Genomic DNA, 17128 nt, shown 5'->3' on the forward strand with positions numbered 1-17128 from the left:
TTTAAATTTACAGAGACTAGACTTGTTAGATGCCAGAGATCTTTAAGATGAAGCTTTAGTGAGTTGGTTTCTTACTGAGTTTTCTATCCCTCTTCATGCTCTGATTCCAGATAACATATTCCTCTTAAAGACGGTCTAGGGCATTATTTTTTGCTGAAGGTTTCTTTTTATTGCATAGACCAGCTGTTCTTAAAGCAACTGCCTTTAGGATTTAAGGAAAAAACCCAATATACTGCTTTGACAACTTGTAAAAGAAATGGTGAGCACCCTTCCTCTTTTCTTTTTGCCTTTGAAAAATGCAATTGGCTTTCTAGAGAGCAGTAATTCTTCTAGTTGCTCCTTTGCTGTGCTGCTGCCAACCCAAATATTCTACACACACCTTTGCAAAACCAACTCCTTGTTTGCTCTGCATCACTGTGTGTATATATTTGAGATAGCTATGAGGATGTGATTTTCATGAATGGGTTTGTGTGCCTGCACCACTTTGTTGTTGATATTTCTATTGAAAAGTTTTGTCAGCTCTTTATCTTTACAGGAAATTGTTGTTTATCTTTATGAAGGTTTTCCTTTCTTCTCAGAAAGGAGCAGGTCAGAGTGTGCAGTGCTGCTGTAGCAGTATATTTAGCCTCTGGGTGTTGCTCTTGGACAGCACTGTTGGCAGACTGCTATTTTGCAGAAGAATTACTGAAGCTGCTTGTTGTTGGATGAAGAATGTCAAAATGCAGTATGTAATAGGCAAGCAGCAGCACCAGGGAAATTGGGGTGCCCTCAGGTACAAGAATACGGTCCACAGTGGATAGAAGATACCCTTGGCAGGCTCTTGTTTGATATTAGACTTGGATTTCTATCCTTAAACCAAAATTAGGGGTTTTTATATGGAATAGTTTGTAAGATGCTTCATCCTCTTTTTGTTAAATGATGCTGATTTTTTTATTTCAGTAATGTGTGTGTAACCAATGACAGTAAAATATTTTTTAAAAGTACTTTTATGTAGAATTTTTGGTCAATGTGATAAATATTTTCATTACAGAAATCACAGAAGAATAATACCTTTTCAATGAATGTAAATATTTTAGAAGTTTTGTGGAATGCTTTCCAAATACTGATTGCAGTGTTTCACTATTAACAAAATGCTAACTCTAATTTCAATGAATGTTAAACACTAAAGAGAGGTTAGACTAACCTGATTGTTTGTATCATGCTCTGTAATAAATGTTAAGATAAATTTTTGCCTGGTTTTCCTGCTCCAGAGTCCATGCAAACTAAAGTGTACTTAAATTCCCAAAATGTTAACCTTCTTGGTTTTCTGGAACCAGAAGTCTTCATATATGCTTGATTAAAGAAAAATAAATTGCAGATTATTCAAAATTTCTTCACCAGCTGTATTACGAAACCTTTTGTTATGTATGAGCCTTTTCTATTTGAATTAAATGTTGATTAAAGTTTTAGTGTCACCAGTTCTGTTTGTTTCTACGTTGACATTTTCTATGGTAATTTTGTAGATCTGGCTTTCTTTTCATTTCTTATTTGCCAGAGGCCTTAAGAAAATAGGTTGGTTCAGGGTCAAGTTGCACAGCCCTCCTGCCAAAGCTGAATACTAATCTATGGTAATGAACTGCCTGCTGTGTAGTTTGAGACATCTCTTTCAGCTGTGTCTCTTCCGGCTAGAAATGGGTACTTGGAGGATAGGGAAGGGAGGCTGAAGTGATCCTGTAGGAACCATCTGCCTCCTTGCTCACTTGCTGCTGCTTCTAAGAAGCCCAAAAGAAACTTGCCTCACTCTTTCTTGGTATCAGCAACCTGCAGCTTTGAGCAGTGTCCTTGCACACACCAGGATGGGGAGAGCCCATCAGGGGCTGGCTATTGCTTTACTTGGAGGTAAGGAATTCAGTTGTCATGGGCCCAAGGCTCCTTACAGCCTTTAACAGTAAGCCTGCAGTTCCAGCCCTGGTACTGACAGCTTTTTTCGTCAGGACTGGTACCCGTGTTACTTGTTCAGAGTTTTGTTCTCTCCGCACTCCTCACCTTGATGCTCACCAGCTAGGCCTTGGAATCAGTCTTGGCTTTTGCTCAGTACATCATACCCAGCTGGCCAGTGCAGCTGCCTTCTAGGGTGTAGAAATGGTAACAAAGTTACCTCGGAGGAAATGCTCTCTTCAGACACCTGCAACCATTTCCTCTGGCTCTTCCTGACCCAGCCTGCAGCCCTGCGGTAGGGCTGGTTTTCTTTGGCAAGAGGAGTTCTTTCATCCGATTGGGAGAACGTCAGCATTTCTTATCTCCATGGTTTGGGTGGAGCAGGAGGAACTATTTCAGTTCTGACTGCTGCATCTCTGCTCAGTTCTGGAGACTCCTGCTCTTCTGTTCAATACCTCTTAATCTTAGTGCCTACATCCATAATAACATTACTACATCTTTGCAGGTAGTTTTCTGCTCACTTCATTAGTATTTAACACTTGTGCCTATATAGTTTTGAGAAGGGTTGGGGTGGGTATTTTGTACCTCAAAATAGATTTCTACTAGATAAGAATCCTTCTTACCAACACTCACTGGGAATTTAACCATTTTTTCATGCAAGTATGTATAGTCTGCAGGTTAAATTATATAATTTTATAGGTAACTGCCTCAAGAACTTCCCCTAAATGGGCAAAGATTGATTTCATCTGCAGTCGCTTAATTTGCGAGGAAACTGTCATGAATTTATCCTGATTTCAAATCAGGAGTCCAACAGCTTTCAAGTTTATGACTTTCTAGACTGTGATGAATGTTTGAGAGCCTGATCTTCATTCACATAATTTAAAACTCTGGTGAAAACTTTCCTCATATTTCTGGGTGTGTGCTGACAGGCACTAAGATAATGTGCTGTGCCACAGCTCCTGCAGGAGTTGTCTTGGACTGTGTGTTTTTCACAGCAGACACCCATGGCTAGATAAACAATTTTCAAATTGTCCTAAATCTGCTGTTACCACGCGTGGTGGTGGCACGTGGGCTCAAGTGTTGGAGTTGGGTTTTGGCAGCTTTAGATTCAGGGACTGCAATACGTCAAGACCCCACCATGTAGAAGCCTGAGCTAAAATGATGAATTGGACTTTTTGTAATTGTATTTTAGTATATTATATATGTCTAGCATCTCTGTGTTAATGCTGAAAGCTATGTTACCAACAGGTGGAGAGAAACAAGATTTGTTCTGCTGTGTGAAGATGTGATGCTGTTTTGTATTTGTCACCTGCTGTGTTGCCAGTAGCTATTTAGCTGCCTGTGGCTGAGACCCCCTTCCACTAGCTGCAATGCAGAGATGGGAAAGCTTGCCAAAACTCCCTGACATACCTTTCTTCTCTTGTGAACCTTCAGCTGTTCAACTTTCCTGCAGCCTTAACAATTGGTAGCACAGTCTTCTTGATCTGTTCTGTCTCATCTTGGCACTCCAAATGTGGACCACAAGTTTCTGGTATTCTGAATATGGTATTGCAAGTTTAATCTGTCATCTTAGCAGCCCTCTGGCTTCTTTCTGACCTCCTTTTCCAACTCCATGGCCTGGTGCTTCAGCAAAGCCAAGAGCTGTACTGCCTGGCATTGTTACGCTGGATACTGACAGATTTCACAGCTCTGGAGAAAGAGTCCTTGTCAGAAGTCAAAGAAGATGGTGAATGTGAGCCCTGGGGCTTTGAGATGCAAGATGATATTCCTTTAGATGCCTCAGCAGCAGGTTTTGCCCTCATCAGGTGTGTCTTGGGTTTTCTCTTCTCCCAGACGTGGCCTAGGATGCTTGTGGTGTAAAAGTGTGTGTTACAGCCTTGGTTGCATGCAGTTAGCTGCAAGTGCTAAGTGAACATATACACCCTCCTCTCCATCACTTACTGAGCTTTCCATGCATTGCTGCAGCTTTTCTTTCTAACCAGATTCTTGAGAACTTTTCTTCTGTTCTTTCTCCCTACTCTGGTAATAAAGTTTCTCTGTTGCTCTCAAAGACAGTCTATTGTGATGTTACTGGAATCCGAAAATCTGTGAAATTCAAGTTCTTAATATTGTTACCTGATGTACCCTGGGGTGGGTTAAGTTATTGGCCTGCCAAGGCAGCAGTAGAGTAGACACAAGGACAATTCTTGAAGGAGAATAAGAGCTATGTATCCAGTAGACAGTATTTGCAGTGTCTTGAAGCTCTGTAGAAGGATTTTTAAGTGGCAATTAACACACTTCAAATTTTTATGCTGTGTTTGCATGAACTGTACTAATTGCAAGCTGTGCTAGTCCTACCAGCTGAAACACTGAATAAACACACAAGAAGCCTTGTGCAGCGTAAAAGTCACATGTGAATCTGTACAGCCAGCACAACTCAGAGGATTTCTTTGTGTACAAGCATTTCAGTTCACAGGATCGATTTACTCTCCCTCAGGAGAGAAACTGGGCGAATTCTTTTGGAGAAAGCAGATTGAAGATGCTTTGGTCAGCTACTGCGATGAAAGCTGGGTGAATAGGCCAAAGGAAAAGCCCACTGGCCTCTAGATCAGGAGATGCAGGTGAAGGCTGCTGGAAGTAGAAGTGGTATTATTTCAAAAACTTTTTTTCCTCATAGAACTTTGTTTGAAGCTGAAATCTGCTGTTGGGAAATGCAGTTCTGTTCCACAGCAACTTTTCTTCCTTCTCCTAATTTAACATAACTGTCAAAATGGTGATTCCACAAAAGTAAAGCCAAGCTCTCCTTCAGGGCTGGTTGTGACTTGCAGGCACAGTTAAGGCCACAGTTTCCAACATATCACATGAAAGAAAGAAATATTTCAAAGTTGTTCTGGTTGGACAACAGTATGTTTACACTAATGCCTTTTTCCTAATATTTTTTTTGAAGTATTTTGTTAACCAGAGCCTGACTTTATTGTATTACAGGGACATACCTGCAAAGCTGTTACATTCTTGAGACACCTTTTGCTGTTGAGGATTTATAGTTCAGTCACTATGACTTGACAGACTTTGTATTTCAGTATGAATTCTCTATGTTGCCTCTACAAATGTTGCTATTGTAGATTGTGAGAAGGGTTTGGTGCTAGTGTTCTCTTGGAGACAGTGTTATTTATTTGATGGTGCCGTTTGCAAGTAACGTGACTGCTAATGTGCATGAAATGTGAGGCTGAACATTTGGATATTCTGTAGTGATTTGTCACGGAGCAGCCTTTTTCCCTCCAACTTAATAATAGACATCCAGCCTTGCCTGCATGCGTGCTGCAGATTTTCTCACTGTTTTCCTAGGGAAGAGCTATTCTTTAAAGATAGGATCAAAAATCTCACTCTTATTTATAGTCTTCTGTTCCTACTACTGCAGACAGAAATGGTGTGGGGAACTTGGGGAGATACTGGATACCAATGACTTGGTTTTTGAATGCCTCTTTTTCCTTCTGGGTATTTTTGTTTCAGTGAAAGCCTCTCTAAAAAAAGACAGGTTCTGATAGGAAGCTTAATAAATATGCACTGGAACTCGCTCTAAGGAGTTTATATGAGGTGTACTTGATAGTGCCTATACATACCACCCATACACTGCTTCAAACACGGGGGGTAGTATTAGCTCCTGCTGCTCTTAACTCTATCAGAAGTTACAGTTTTAGTCTTTTGCAAGAACACAGTGTCAGGAAACAACTTGTGTGTGCTGTTAGGTAAGCCAAAATGCTGAACCTGGTTTATTGAACACTTGGTGTATTGAAAATTTTCTAGTCAGAGCACGCTGACAGGCCAGCAAGTTGCGTTAATATTTTAATACCTCAGGCAATTTATAAAGTTAATCTTTTGACATTTTTATTTGCTTTTCCGCTCAACATCATGATCAATTTTTTTATCTTTTAAAAGTTTCGTTTATGACTGTCATTTAATTGATGATAACTACAAATTATACTAGATGCAAAGCAATAAATAAAAGAAATGCAAGTAGTATAATTTGGAACATGGTAATCTTAGTAGTCTGAGTCATGAATTTCATCATCCGCTGCAGTTAGTATAATTTTATGATTCATAAATCTATTCATTTCTTTTTTTAGTGTGTCGTCAGATAAACAGCTCAACAGTAAGGTGGCAGAATTGTCTTGTCTCACCCCGGTTGTAGGAGAGAAGGCAGGTCTAATTGTTCCTATACAAACATAGTAAATCTGTCCCTCTGACCTCTTAAATCTGCAAAACATCTTCCCGTGCTTCAGTGGAGCACTAGCTCATTAAGGCTTTCAGATTATCAAATGACCACTACCTCAACCTAAAATTTATATTTTGTTCAAATTGTTTAGAAATGCATTTGTTCATTTGCTGAAGGTGACCTTCCACCATGGATCAGTGCACAGACACACACAAAGTGATCCTGGGCTGACTTAAGCAGGAAGTGATCAGCATTTGCTTAATGTTAAGTCAGTGCTACTACAGAAGTACTGTCAGGCCCTCGAATAGTTGATGTCTCTAATTTAACTGCAGAAACTGTGCTTTTTCCATTACTCTCTGTGGATTCACTTCCAATTTAAAATCCTCAGGTGGTGTGATTTGTTTTGGAATGTCCCCTCTTTCTAGGTGCCATGCCAGCCACAGTACCTGCCACTAACTAAACTTGAAGTTTGAAAAGCCCTACAGAAAGGATCAGTCTTTAGATAGATAGGTAGTTGGAGATACATTATTAAATCAGAACTTGCCTTAATTCAGGAGAATGAATTTGCTCTAATAATGTTGCTTTTTCAGGAACCAGTGTGGCAAGAAGAAACAAGTTAGGGGCATATAAATATATGACCAGGGTCTTTGAAGCTCTGGTTATTCATTATAAAATCAGTATTCTCAGTTCACAGAATCAAAGAATGGATGAGGTTGGAAGGGACCACAGTGGGTCATCAGGTCCAACCTCCCTGCTCAAGCAGGGCCTTCCTAGAGCACAGGGCACAGGATTGTGTGCAGATAGCTCTTGAGTATCTCCAGTGAGGGAGACTATTTGGGCAACCTGTTCCAGTCTTCAGTCACCTGCACAGTAAACAAGTTCTTCTTCGTATTCAGGTGGAACTTCTGTGCATCAGTTTCTGCCCATTGCCTCTTGTCCTATTGCTCAGCACTGCTGAGAAGAGCCTGGCTCCATCCTCTTGCTATCCTCCTTTCAGATACTGATAGACATTGATAAATAAATAAGCTTATGCTAAGGTAAATGTCATACAAGCTGAAAGTGCTGGGTCGTTGGCTCTTGGCAAATTAACAATACAATCACAGTGTGCCATGAAGAGGCAGCACTTTTCACTGCCCCAAACCCTGGGTTTTTAAAATGCTTGGCAGGGTCCTTCTCTGCCACGTGTCTGTCCATGACATGCATGCATACATGTATGCATTTTGGTGTTTGTATTTAGATTCTTCTATGACTGCTACTTTCTGGTTTTCATTTCATTCACCTACATCCCTGCTCTGTGGGGCTGCGTGAAAAGTGGTTCAATTGTGCCATTAGAAAAGCTATGTTAATTCTGGAATAATCTGTGAACTATCAGCCACTGTGTAATATCTACAAATTCTTTCCTTGTTTTTACTAATCTTAGTATGATAACTAACTTCCATTTGCATAAGTTGCTGTGCAAGACTATGTCACTTCTAAAGAGTATGCAAAATCATCTATTTTGACCTTGCACTGGTCATGTTAGTAGCCTAAAAACCAGGTTAAGTTAGCTTCATCAAGTTAAATGCCAAGTAACCAGCATAAACAATTGGAGAAAACGGAATTTTTTGAGTTAAAATATGTGCAGTGACCTCAGTGCTATGATCTCTTGCTTCAGTAAAATAACAGAGAAACTCTTATTAGTCAAGGTACCTTTTCCAGATTTTGACATCAGTCACCAAAGAAGAATAAAAACTCACCAGAGACAGTTTAGAGAGGAGTATAAGAAAGTCAAATGTCTACAAACTGGGATCTATGGGCTAGAAAAAAGACTTGGGTAAAGAGAAGGTTTAATTCTTCAAAGAGGCAGAAACCTAGAACAGAGCTGAACAAAATGGAGTTGTTCCTATGTCTTTGCTTTGGGGATTAATAGATTGAATTTTACAGCAAAGGAAGTTAAAGTTAGATATGGCTTCAAACTGGAGGAGAGTAGGTTTAGATTAGATATTAGGAAGAAATTCTTTATTCTGCGGGGAGTGAGACACTGGAACAGGTTATCCAGATAAGTTGGGGATGCCCCATCCCTGGAGGTGTTCAAGGCCAGGTTGGATGGGGCTCTGAGCAACCTGGTCTAGTGATAGCTGGTGGGAGTTGGAACTAGATGATCTTTAAGGTCCTTTCCAACCCAAATCAATCTATGACTCTATGATATTGGCGGGAAAAAAGTCCCATTCTAATTCAGCATAATTAAACTCTGGAATGTATGGCTTAGTAGTGAGATAAGGTAACTGTCTGGCAGAGTGACATAGGTATGTATAGTTAGTATTGAGTGGAAGCTGGGCTGAAGAACTATATTTTCTGTTCTACTTGGCTCTGTCTTTTGTGGTTTTTTTTTAATGTATCACATTGCCTTAAGCCATCACTATTAGGTAGGCTGGTATCAGCAAGAAAAAAGTGTGTGAACTCGAAGTACCTTGAAGTGGGTAAACTAAAAAGAGGAAACCTGTGTCATAAACTCTCTTTTGCAGACGGTAGGGAACAGAGACCTGGTTAACTGTGTGCAATTGAGATTTGTCAGCCCTAGAAAACTTAAAAAGTGGCTGACATTTTTCCTTTATTGGAAGCTGCACACAAGTTGCTTTGTACCAAAGGCAACCTGACATTTGCAGAGACCTGCAGCACTCCAATTAATAGGTTCTACTTGCAAGGATGATTTCAACAAAGGCTTTCTCCATTATAAAGTCTTGTTCAGTACATCTCTAAATCAGTTTTTAAAGTTTTTAATCTATTTTATGCAAAGGCCTGTTGTCCTCAGCTGGTTGTCAAATCCATTGCTGCAAGCTGCACTGGCCAGAATGTTATGGGTGGATGATTAGTGAGATACTGAGCTTTGTTTGGATACAAGGCTCAAAATACCCTCAAGTACCTCATCCTGTTGGAAAACATTCTATTTAGCGTGTGCTGCCTGTAGGTCTTTCACAGGGGAACATTTGCCAGATAACACACTGCCCTCTGGTAAATTGTAATCGGGCTGGGCAGGAAACTGCATTTACATGAGTATTCACATGGGACCCAACTGCCTCCCAAATATCTGCTTTAAACAGGACTGGCTTTGTCCCTTGAGAGAATTTACCAGAATCTTACAGGCTGTTTTTATGCCTCTTCTTCTTCTACAAACAGTACCTGACTACAAAAACAGTGTCTCTTTCTATACAGGTCATAATTTGCTGTTGATTTCCCTCTACTGTGCTTGTTTGGCATATCTGCAGCAGAGGTACTTATGTTGATCCAGTCATAGCTGCCTTCAGACAGAGAAATAAGCAGCAGAAGGAGGGGAACTTCTGAGAAATACACCTCCTGCTTTTGTTCAGCTGTTCCTGGTAGGAGTAATATTAATAATAATGCACAAGTATGATGCAAGCAGACTTGTTTTTTAAAGGGAGCAAAGCGTTCCAGACCATTAGCTCATACTGTATTTTTGCTATTAACGTCTTTCTAATAGAAACTGAAGATCAGAGGCTGAGGGGGAATGCTGAACCAGAGGAAGGTAAAGAAACCCACCTCACTCTTTGCAAGGTTGGAAGGGGCAGCAGGAGATTGTCTAGTCCTCTCTCCTGTCCAAAGCAGGATCAACTACAGCAGGCTGCTCAGGACCATGATCAGTTAGGTAGTGAATATCTCCAAAGATGCAGACTTCAAATGTCTCCATGCACTTTGTTTCATTATTTGACCAGCTTGACAATAAAAAAAAGCTTTTTCTTATGTTTAAATGGAATTTCTTGTATTTCAGTTTGTGCCCTTTGTGTCCTTTCATTGGGGTCCACTGAGAAGAGTCTGGCTCACTTTGGTTTACACCCTCTCATCTGATATTTATACACTTTGGTAAGATCACCCTTGAGCCTTCCTGTTTTCAGGTTGTGAGCTCTCCACCTCTCCAGGTGTGGCGACTATGTAGCATCTTCATGAATCTTTGCTTCACTTCCCCCAGTATGTCCATGTCCCTTTTGTAGTTGTGAGCTCAGAACTGGACTTCATGGTACAGAGGACTCACCAGTGCTGAGTAAAGGGGAAGGATCACCTCTCTTGAGCTGCTGGTGATTGGCACAGGCAGGTGCTTCCCCTCTGCCCCAGTAAAGGGAAGATCCCACCTGAGATGTCTTGGAGGAGGTATTTGAATGCATTGCTGCACACCTGCAGAGATGAGCAGATGTGTAAGTACTTTGTATGTGTTCGTGATCTTGGTGACTGATGGGGGAAAGTTTGAATCTGAAAATACTTGGTGTAGTTTAACTGAAAGAAAAATCTTTTGTCGCTTGAATGACAAGGGATTTCTGCGGTGATCGGCTCTGTTGCAGGCACACTCAGCAGATAAGAGGGGGATCATGATGATAGGGGGGCAGTTTCCTGATGCAGGAAAACCCCAGGCAAGCTCAAGGTCCCACCATGAGCTGGCAGCTTGTGTTGGCAAGTCATGGAGGGGAACAGGAGTAAAGATGTCCACCCCACTCCAGAAAGAACAGCCCTGGGGAGGATCAGGACACCAGTAGCCTTCCTTTTTATCATGGGCTGGCTCTTTGTGGTTTCATCTTGGTGTCTGAAGTGTTAACAGGGCTGCACATACTAATATAATTACTGAGATCTGACACATAAAAACAACCCAATCCTCCCACAACGGTGCAGTGGTAGTGCTCCTGCTCTCCACTGCTGGGTGGTGAATAGCAGAAGCAGGATCTGGTTGGTGCAGGTTGAGAATCTTGCCTAAAGTGAAGCATCACCAGTGTTTCTGTGATAAGCACCTCTCTTTGGTGTCTAGTCCATAATTTCATATTCTGAAGAACACCAAGTCCTTGGAGGGCAGGAAGTAGAGGGAGGGTGGAATGACCTGGGACCTGGGAAACTTGGTACTAGTCAAGGGTCCTTTCTGCCACGTTTTGCTGCCAGCTAAGTCCCACTAAGTACTGAATCATTGTTCAGCTATGGTTTTGCTGAGGACTAAGCATTCCTGTTCTCCAGGAGATAGGAAAGGGACAAGCTTTGAGTACTCCTATCCACCATAAATTCTACCTGGAGGTACTGTGAAGTGGGAAGTGTGCTCTCCAGTTTTGATCACTGAGAGATGAAGCAGAGTGCTCTTTACTTTCTGCAGAGTCTCAGGCCTTCTGTCTGGTTTGTGAGATGATGAACCAAAGCCTTGACCTTCTTATTCTCTTCCACATCATCAAGGATTCAGAGGCTTTCCATGGCAATCTTTGCTGGGACTAATCAGTATGGGTTGGAAGCCCAGCTTTAGAAGTGCTTTGGATGTTGATAATCAGACTTCTATACTGAAATTGCTTTGAAAGCAGTAAAGAAATAAGAGCTGACTCCTGTTAAAGCAGCTGTCCTTGAAAAGAAACCATCTGAATCTTCATATAGGTCTCTTGGATAAGGTATCTGATACTTATTAACCTTCCATTTATGAAAAAGTATGGGTATTTTGATTCCAACATCTTACTATTTATTTAAAAATACGTTTTTTTGTAGTACATGGTCAATCAAACTCACTGACAGACAAATCATCTCATGACATTTTAATTGTTCTTCTTTCATTATGAAAATAAAGAACTCTGTGCAAAATCTCCTGCTATAAGGCAGGGCACATACATGTAATTATAGGATGCTTTTGGTGTTTAAAAAAAAAAAAGAAATTAAATGACTAATACATTTTGCTGGTGGAACTGACAGCTGTAACAAACCTGCTTCTCTCATCAGCTGTAAGCTTTTATCCCTGCCTTGTACTAATGAATAAATCATCTTATTACATAAAATTACATTCTAATTGCTCCCATGTCAGTCTATTTCAGGTTAGACCTAGCCAGTAAGGTTCCCTTGGTGCCTGGGTTTTCCCTTTCTGCTTGACTGCTGAGCAGCCACGTTTAAAATGCCTGGGAATTATCTTGGAGGAGAAAAACTGGGAGAAGGTAGGAGACAAAGGGAGAGAAGGAGAAGAGAGGATATAAAGGGGACAAGAAATGAATGTAGGAGCCATGAGAAAAATCTGAAGGAGCTGTTGAATGGAAGAGCTAAATGAAGAATACTTGGAAAAGCTGGCGGGATGTGAGTGGGAAGAGAGGGAAGATGAGTCAAAACTACGGCAAACCTTTCTGTGTTATGCCTTGTGTGGAGCAGCTCGTGGGAGTTCTTGGTGTTGGCTAAACAACCATGGCCATTTGTGTGAGAAGAGCTTTTCCTCAAGCTCTGACAAGTTGTTATCATCTAAGTTCTCCTTTTCCTCTTAACTTCAAATGTTACCTAGAAAGCATTAATTAGTCATTTAATACTGCAGAGTGAAGGGTTGTATCCCTCAACCCTCCCCATCTTCAAATGAAACTATTGATTCTCACATCAGAGAAAGGCAATTTCAGTAGGCTTTCTGTAGTAGAGAAAGTGTTTCCAAATTAATTGTAACTAAATGACTTGGAATTCATTCTTCAACTACCAACAGGTGGTATCAACTCTCATATATCGATTTTGTTTAGGTTGATTAGAAAAAAGACCAAGAGTAAGTAAGACTCCTTTGAACAAAAACAAGTGCACCTGTGAAGAAATCATGCAACTTTAATTAATTAGGTTTAATAACTGATTTAATTGAGGCTTCCTGTTGTAGATAATGCATTTGGAAATGATGGTGCAGCTCCTAAATTACTGATGTAATCATTTGCAAAATAGAAAAAGTAGGGCTTCTTGTTGCTGTTCTAAGATGTGCTAAAATGATGCCTAGAGTTTTTTCTTTTGTTTCTTCTTGTAATGTGAGATTATCTTCCCTACCCCATTTTTTTGTGAAAGACTAGAGTACTAGTAGGATCATACATTATAAACAAATGAATTTGATTAACTGAGGCAGGCTGATTCTTTGTTCTAAGGCTGTTTACAGTTCTCTTTTGTAGGTTGTCTATAAACCAGATTTATCTTAAAGTCCTGGCAAATGGAAGAAAAGCTGTCAATGCTAAACATGCAGAACCCTATTTCCTACCTGATATTTCTGGGTTGTTTTGGAGTGAAGATGTAACATTTTTCACATACCTAAATTTTTTTAACAAATTGCTATACAGAAAGAAGCCTTACATCCAGCAAAACAAACCATTTGTTCTGCCTTTCCAGTACATAAAAAAAGAAAAGGAGATGATAACCCTCGCTTTTTTTTTGTTTGCTGAGTCCCTGCCTTAGAAGATCCATATTACTGTAATTTGCTCCAAGAAAGAGTCCCTTTGTAGAGGCTGCACAAGGAGTGTGTGGGATCCCTGTTTTTATTTCAGGTTTGAGTGTGGAAACAAACTGGCAATCATTTGGTTTTGTTGGGAAAAAGGAATAGGGAGTTCTGTGTCTGTTACAGCACCATGGGGCAAGAATAACCCAAACAGATGAATAGAGGTAATTCCAATCCTTGATTACTTTTCCTGTATGAATGCAGGCAAACTGGGTTTAGTACAGACCTAAGGGCAAAGGTTTGTAACAATTCCAAACTCAAATGTTTTATCATGTTTTTCCCTTCAGTTTAATTGCCACCATGGACATTATATTGAAGGAGCATTGTGATTTCAGGGCATTGCTGTTAAGGTTTGCTTTTGATTAAGAGTCTTTCAGATAAAGTGATTTTTGTTCTTGTTTCTATTCCCCTTTTCCAGTTTTCTCCCTCCTGGTACTTGAGGTACCTTCTGCTCCCCATTGCCGTGATGTGTTTAACTCTTCCAGGTGACAGGAGTGCTTGGTATCTCTTCTGAAGCTGGGAGATTTCCAGGGAGAAATCAAAACTGTTCACTCATGAGAACGTTCAACACCAGTGTCCATCCATCCTCTGGCTGTTGTGTGCAGCTGGAGGTAAGAACTCATATGCACTGACTTCACACACAGTCCTCTTGGAGTGTAAGCAGCAGGAGAAGTTCATGAATGGTCATTAATTACCATGGGGAATGGGGCTGGTACCCTGAAACAGTGCTGGTGAGAAGTCTTGTTAACAAACGAGGACAGAGAGATAGGCTATGATGCTACAGTGTGCTGATTCTGACCTGTTATTTGGGTCTTTGGCCAAAACCAACTGAGCAACAGGTAACTAATCAGCAAAGAATATTTAAAATCTTTAAAAGGATGAGAAAAAAATTTGGATTGGTAATGGCTGGAAACAGAGACTAAAACCAGAGAAATGGGATAAATGAATTGTGAAAGAAGAATATGTACAGAAGAGTGAGAAAGAGTTAAATTAGGAAGAAATGCTGGATGGCCAGTGCAGATCCGTTTGGGTTCCCATGCAGGGAGTATCTAAGGGACTGAGCTAAATGAGAGATGAGCGTTTATGGCAGACAGTAAGAAAAAACAGTATAGAGGCTGTTTTGAGGGAATTCAGATGGTCAAACATGAGATGGTGGGTTTGGACAGACTGTGGTGCTGAAGAAACCTCTCTGAGCAGGATGACTTCTCCAGCTTCTGAAAGAGGGGACTGCAGGCACTGGTCAGGCATGGGTAGAATCAGCAGAGAGAGGATGCTGAAGGTCTGCAGATCCTGAACATTAGATGAAGCATCATAAAAACAGGAGTGGAGATGTGCTGTGGGAAAATGGAGCAGTGGTGCAAAGGCTGTAGAGTTAATCTCTGGAATATCAAGCTTATTTCTGTACAATATCTAATGAGAACTGTGTCTGAACACTACATGTGCAAGCACAAGTCTGCTGGGATGTCTAAACTGTTGTGGTCACTTTTTCCATGTGAAAAGAAGCTGAACTGAATGCAGAATATAGGAAAGAAGAGAAATCTCAGCCTATAAGGCATGTGTGTGAAGACAGACCTGTAAACACTATGGTGCTTTTCAGTAAAAGCCTTGCCATGACATCAGGAGAATAGGATTTGTTCCCTTGTGCTAAAAAAGCAACTACTTTGAGGCAGAATCAAGCACAATTTTTATTTTGCAAGGAAAATAAAAAGAATGTTTTTCCATGGGCCTTCTATTTTTCATGTTTTTGCCAGTTTCTTGAAGTGGGTAAATCTTACATGGCAGAAGGAGCTGATTCACACATCATCCATAAATAAGAAAGTCTGCTCTGCTGAACTTGGAGCACAAGTAATGCCAAACACCTAGGTTAGGTCTGCCTTCCAAATTTTCTGCTGTTTTCCAAAGGGTGTCTCTTAGGTGTTTGAGATTTACTTGCAGTGCTCATTAGTAACCTTCAGGCTTTGGGATTTTTTTGTGGTTGTCCTGTGTACTTGATTGAAGGCCAGATCTGAGCGAGAGCCCTTATTGATTTCAAAAGTGCTAAGTAGAGATTGTAAGATTTTTTTGCCCTCTGTACTAATGCTTTTCCCATTGAGAGTCAATGGAAGCATGTGTCCAGGCTGCAGGGTGAGCAGACCTAATCTTGGGCTGTCTCAGCGGGACCGAGTCAACACGGAGCTGAGAGCACTATTGAGACTTTGGTGATTATTGAACAGAAGGTGGCTTGAGGTGTATGGAAACTGCTGCCATGATAACATAAATGAGGGGAAAAACCTGACCTAAGCAGTTAATGAAATGAAAAAAAGGTAGTAACGGGCACAGAGATGAATTGGTAAGACCTTGCTTAAGCACCTCCAAGAAACAAGCTGCTGGGTCCAGTGTCAGTGGGGTGTGCATTAAGTAGACTGAGTGGGAAGTTAATAACAGAGGAGAGTGGTGTTGCTGAGAAGAGCTTAGTGTGCTCTTTGTCTTACAGTTCATTGGAAGGACCACAGAATTACTTTCTCTGGAGATGTTTTTTCTTAGAAAAGGAACTGTAAAGCTCTATGAACGTCAGATCAGGTACACCAACAGCTGCTGCTATTAAGTAAGGGGTAATGTGTAGTCAGATCACCAGAGAATTCTACTAATACAATCAACCAAAAAAGCAGCTTAATTAATGGTTTGTGCATTGTAGTTACATACACTGAAAGCTCCATTAAATATAAAATTTGCAAAATTTGTTTTTGTTAAGAGTCTTGAGCTCATTAAATGTGCAATACCCCAGGAGATGCTTTTTGTCCAGGTCACCTGTGTAACAGCCTGACACACAGAGAGACTGTTGTTATAGAGCAGCGGCTACTGGGGTGTGAGTGAAGTGAGTCCTTTACAGCCTCCTGGGAGAAAACAGTCTACTGATGTAATCTGAATTTGGGGTGGGAAACAAATTAATATTAAAAGCTTTTTTTGGGGCAGGGCTGTATGGGATAGTTACAGAGCTGATGGATGTGGTTAGTTCTGCTGTTTGTTTCAGTTTCTTTGGATGCTGTGATAACCATGTTTTGTTTTCCAAAGCTATAGCCATACAGTCTGTGTGTCAAAATTGAGCATATAATTACTTTGCAGTACTTCACTGTTTTACAATTTCATGTTTCTCTGATTGCTCTCTGCTGCTGCTTTAAGGATTTTCATATTCTCCCTTGTTGGCCCGTGAAGACAAGTACATGCACGGACAGGAGCCTACACCAGCAACACTGCTTTTGTACGTAATTTCATCACCCCAGACAGCACCAGCCTCGTACAGCTTTGGAGGCTCTTCCCATGCAATGGCTCTAGTGTGTCACTGGGGCCGGTGAGAACCAGCCTGTCATCCTGCACAAGCAGAAAGAAGTGGTCTGCACAAGATGAGTCTCCAAGAGCATCATGAGTCCCCTGACCATCATGCAGATAATCAGGGCCCATCCCAAACAAGCAGCAGCAATATCCTTTGGATGTGTGCCCACATGCTGGCTTGCATCCCAGTGCTAGCTCATGAACATGGTCTCTGATGCCCTTTTACAGTCTGTTGCTTGAGGATGCTGGAGAGTGAAAGTGAAGGATAGATGGGAGGGATGCTCAGAGCAGCGGGGCAAGTGAGGATGGGGCAAGATGGGAATAAGTGAGACAGCAGAGAGAGGAGAGGCCAGTAGATAGGAAGAAAGATGACAGGTAAATGTCATTCATTGCCTTTCTTTCAGGTTTTCCTGATTCTCCCTTGCTGAGTCTTAGAAGGGTAGTGTAGTTTTAGTTTGTTTCATGAACTTAAAAAAAAAAATCAGGGA

At 41.0% G+C, this 17128-nt stretch overlaps 1 long non-coding RNA gene across 2 annotated transcripts; it reads left to right on the plus strand.

Annotated features, from left to right (window-relative positions):
- Positions 1 to 1684: 1684 nt before the first annotated feature.
- Positions 1685 to 10334, plus strand: LOC138105701 (uncharacterized). Of its 2 annotated transcripts, XR_011148624.1 has the most exons (5): positions 1685 to 1878; positions 9302 to 9465; positions 9588 to 9632; positions 9876 to 9967; positions 10074 to 10334. It is a non-coding gene; the product is annotated as an uncharacterized lncRNA (long non-coding RNA). The 2 variants fall into 2 exon arrangements; XR_011148623.1 differs by lacking the exons at positions 9876 to 9967; positions 10074 to 10334 and having other exon boundaries at positions 9588 to 9808.
- Positions 10335 to 17128: the final 6794 nt, after the last annotated feature.

The sequence above is a fragment of the Aphelocoma coerulescens genome, chromosome 2, assembly GCF_041296385.1.
Source record: "Aphelocoma coerulescens isolate FSJ_1873_10779 chromosome 2, UR_Acoe_1.0, whole genome shotgun sequence".
Lineage (NCBI taxonomy): Eukaryota > Metazoa > Chordata > Aves > Passeriformes > Corvidae > Aphelocoma > Aphelocoma coerulescens.